The 4,681-nt window shown below is 32.5% G+C and overlaps 1 long non-coding RNA gene across 3 annotated transcripts; it reads right to left on the bottom strand.

The window, feature by feature from the left end:
* Positions 1 to 560: 560 nt before the first annotated feature.
* LOC133801108 (uncharacterized) lies at positions 561 to 2,854 on the bottom strand. Of its 3 annotated transcripts, none has more exons than XR_009876735.1 (3): positions 2,290 to 2,844; positions 2,080 to 2,153; positions 561 to 1,084 (listed from the first exon to the last, which is right to left on the bottom strand). It is a non-coding gene; the product is annotated as an uncharacterized LOC133801108 (long non-coding RNA). The 3 variants fall into 3 exon arrangements; XR_009876736.1 differs by having other exon boundaries at positions 561 to 1,081; XR_009876734.1 differs by having other exon boundaries at positions 561 to 2,153; positions 2,290 to 2,854.
* Between the last annotated feature and the right edge of the window lie 1,827 nt (positions 2,855 to 4,681).

Below are 4,681 nucleotides of genomic sequence, written 5' to 3'. Positions count from 1 at the left end.
TTAATCACAATTTTTTTTATCATATGTTATAACTAAAATTAGATTAGTTATAATTTGTGACTAATTGTATAAGTAATTTTTGTTGGGCCTAAAATTAACAATTTACTCACAAAAATTTAATGATTGTACTAGAAGTTGTCACAAAATAGTAAGTTTTTATAATTAATGTGAGTATTAAACTATTGGGATCAAATTGGTATTTTATTAATGAGATTGACATGACACCACGTGTGGGTGAGATTTTATATTTGATGGATTTAATTGAAGAATGGACAGTGTGAGGGTGGGTCGCTTTTACTCACAGGAATTAATTATAAAATATTATTATTTAAAATTTTAAGGTATTCAAGATGATATGTATTTGACATCTTAATTATAGTTTGTTGGCAATATCCAGAATACTTATTAAATCATCAAAATATATGCGACCCAATATTAGATCGACTCAATAACACTATATACCTCTTTGTTATATTGGATACCACTTGAGCAATAACCTTAATTATAAGTCTATATAAGAGAAATTATTGGTATATGTGGAATGTCAAAACAAATACTAATGACAATAAAAAGTTGATTGATGTTATGAGGTAGTATAAGTTTATACTAACATTACTGGAGTTGGCAATGTATAAATATATATATAATTTATAATTCTAATATTAAAAATTATTAAATTTAATCAATGTAATTGGTGGGATACCATGCAAATAGTGCCCTATATATCAGTGCTATGAAAAATCGATTGAAAACCCTATCTAGATAGATATGCAATTAAGGTTGGACCACTTTAATGGGAGGAAAGGATAAGATGGCATAATGCTTTCTAGTGCTATCTATATATATATATACATATATGATATCATATTTATAATAATTATAATAATTATGAATTGAATATTCCAAAAATGGAGAGGCATAATAAGAAGTTAGTAGTTGTTGTGATGGTCACCATAGTTGTTGTGTTCTTTCTATTTATCATCACCACCAGTTCCGCAGGGCGAGCCATGATGAATGATAATCCTCGTCATGGTGATGAACCTTCTCTTTCAGATGTTATGCATTTTTTCTTCTTCTTGCCCTACTGGATGTACATGTTTTTCAACAGGAATGGTTAGTGGAAGCTGTCGTTGATAGAAATTAATGAAATAATAATGAACTTAATTATAGTAGCTACTAATTAATGAATGATATGTTGATTTATATATATATATATGCATGCGTGCTCTTATGTTTTGTTTTTAATTTCTTTTTATTGTATGTGCTTGGACTGTCTTGAATTCATGTGCTCCTATGTTTATATCTATGTTAGCATAACAAACTTAATGTATGCCCTTTACTATATATTTATGTTTATATTATGAATATATTGATATTATCATATATATATAGTCCCTAACATTATGATGCAGCAAACCACAATTAGTGCAGTTTAATATTCAGTCTCAAGTAATTTATTTTAAATTTGAATATACCAATCGTGATTTAGTGAATCATGCGATGTTAGCCACCAAATAGCTGCCGTATTACTTCAACACAATAATTACATGTGTCACTAATAATACATGGTAATTAAGTCTCATATGAATTTTAACTATATATAGAAAACAAATACTAGTAATATTAGGTTTCTTTGTTTTCCACTACTACAAAAGGGCTTTTCTCATCTCGTACGTTTTAGTTAAGTTGGTCGGATTCTCGTTGCTTCTCGTTATATTGACCAGCAACGTCAATCCAAGAGAAAAGAAAACTCTTTCTCCTTGTTTATGTCACAAAAACGATGTTTATTCAAGATGATCCACAAAAACTTGGTGTGAATAAGTAATATGTACAAGCATGTTGAATTAAGATTCTTATTCGAGCAATCAAAGTCATAGACAACCTAAAAGCCCCCACTTTATAAAATCCAAAATACACAAAAGTGCTAGGCACAACACTGTTGTACCCGTCATAATAGTCCAGTACAAACCACAGGTGTAGTTTATAATTCACAAATATTTTAAATATTAAAATTTAGAATATAAAATCAGCAATCCAATCATCAAAATATAGGTTCAAAAGAGTAATCAAAACACCTACCTCTAAATATGAACATTTAATAATTCCCTGATGAGGTCGTCCTGAGCTTGATCGATCATCCTAGAGTGACTAGTCTTCACTTAAAATATAATATCATTAATACAAGTAGCATTAAATAAACAAATGATTATCATCATTGTGTTCCATAGTAAAAACCATGCCCGACGACATAACGTGACTATATTTAAAATGTCAAGTTTGAAATCTCACCCAAACAATGCATGGCGCCAGTTGGTGGTGGTAGGGTGTGGTGCACCAGCACAAGCAACACCAACGAAAGTGGGTGTGTTATATATCAAAACTACCACCTCAACGAGTAGATCATGCGAGTGCAACAGTGATTGGAATTAATCGCCAGAAAGTCTCCAAAAAGTTGTGGGTTGGCCAAACAGAGCACCAAGAACGATGGCAAGATGACAAGTTTGGGTTGTTGGTCTTCGTTCTCCTTAACGAGCTGAGTTCAACAGTGTAAACGACTTGTCAAACATATATCGAAGCTAGCCAGAAACTGAGTTGAAGTTTGTGTGGGACTTTGATGATCCATCTCCGGACAGCTAGCAACGAGTGAGGCATAGCCGCTTGGCGAGCAGGGGCCTTGAGTGGCTGATGGTTGTCCCTGGCTAGCGCATGTAGGTGGCGGCCTGGTGGAACATGGTCGTCTAGAGGTGGTGGCGTGACTGAAGGAGAAAAATGATGAATACTTGGGAAAAATAAGAAAGACTAAAGTGAATATGTTGATATTGAAGAGTGGGGCCGTTTAAATAACAAAGGAATCAACACTACTCAACTTTCAAATGAAATAATGTCAGTAGTAATCAGTAATAATAATGTAAATGGAAAAAAAATCTAACGTCTCCAATTTTTCTGTTGCTTTATGTCCCACTAATTATTTTAAGACATCTTATTTATTTATTTAATATATATTTAAATTATTTATAATTTTTTCTTTTTTCAATTATATTAACACTATAAATAGATGAGGTATCGTAAAATAATTAGTATATGCACGTTTTCTGGTTCTAGTGTTACTTTATGTAAACTTAAAGTATTTTTCTTTGGTTTTTACTTTTACTTTTCTGTCTGAAATAATTGAGTTGTAAACATATTTCTTTTTAAAAGTTTGTAAAATAGAGGCATAGTTTTTCTATGACAACCTTAATTGAGCATATCTCCTCAATTTTTTCTTATTATCGTTTATCATCTTCATATCATAGTTTGCATTTTATTACATGTCAATATTATTTGTATTTCTTAGCATAATTATATTGCATCTACCTTGTATATGCGTGAGAAATTATTAATATCAATTATTATCCAATTAATATTGTTTACATATTTATTTTGTTTATCATCGTGTCATCAATATTAATTACATAAATTCATATCCACATACATATATATATAATTATTAATTCAAATATATAAGGTGAGGGTCGTGAGAGATGTGAGGTGTCAAATATATAAGCAATTAGTCCCCCATGCATTAATAATAAAGGACCCTAGTAATAATGAGGAATAGACCACTTATATCAATGAGGTTTGGGCAGAAGATAAACTTCAACATCTATTTTAGGAATTTATTTTTATATTATTTTTTCAAAAAAATAATAATAATACCTAACTGTTGACGCCGTTTTTCGTCAACAGATAAAAGAAGAGAGCACGTAAACAATTAAAGACAATGGCTAAAAGAAACAAACGAATCAAACACACGGTTTTTTACGTGGTTCAGCAGTTAAATCTGCCTAGTCCACGAGTCTCTGTTATTAACCTCAAGATTATCTCTGAACAATTCTTTAGCATGAATTCTACAGAGTTTTCTCTCCAGGATCAGAACTTCGGTCCTTTACAATGGTGCATGGCTTCTCTATTTATAGAGAAGGATGCAGAATACTATCCCACATATTTTGGGTAGTTACTCTTTTGTGAATAAAAATAAATGGCTTTAAATGTCTTTAATCAGATAAAAAAGGAAACGTCCCTGATGACCAGGGAACGCATAACTGACTAAATAATATCCCATGATTCTTGGGGATTTACATCAATAAATGAGGATTACATCTCATGTTTACAATACTTGTAGATATTCAAGGTGGTTATAGCATATCTCCAAGACTTTAGCATTTCAGGTTTCATGTCATTATGCGAGCCACTGACATCTCCCGAGCTAACGTTGCTTTCGAGATGGGATATCGAGCTCAAGACCCATGCTCCGAAGTTCCTGAAGATGAAGGTATTCTCGGAACTACCTTTCGAGATCGAGATCATTTCGAGCTCACCGCATTCGAGATCATATATCATACTTTGCAGGCTCGACTTACAACCCTAGATCACTCTAATCCTCACGAGACCATTTGTTGCGAACTCAGCTTTCGAGGTCATATTTACTATGGCTCGAAATCTGGGTATAACATCTTGCCCCCTCAAAAGTATTTGTTCGAATCCTAAGAGAAGGAAACTTTTGAACTACTCTTTCTGGGAACCATACCGTCACACTCTTGAAAATGGACACGTGCCAGATGGGTATTGCTCACTTTAAGTACTTGAGTACCTTGGGAACACGCCCACGATCGTTCGTCTGACAACTTTTCGGCGCCATCTT

Source organism: Humulus lupulus, chromosome 9, assembly GCF_963169125.1.
Source record: "Humulus lupulus chromosome 9, drHumLupu1.1, whole genome shotgun sequence".
Classification (NCBI taxonomy): Eukaryota; Viridiplantae; Streptophyta; class Magnoliopsida; order Rosales; family Cannabaceae; genus Humulus; species Humulus lupulus.
Note: the sequence above shows the minus strand (reverse complement) of the source record. Positions and strands in the feature narration are given on the sequence as shown.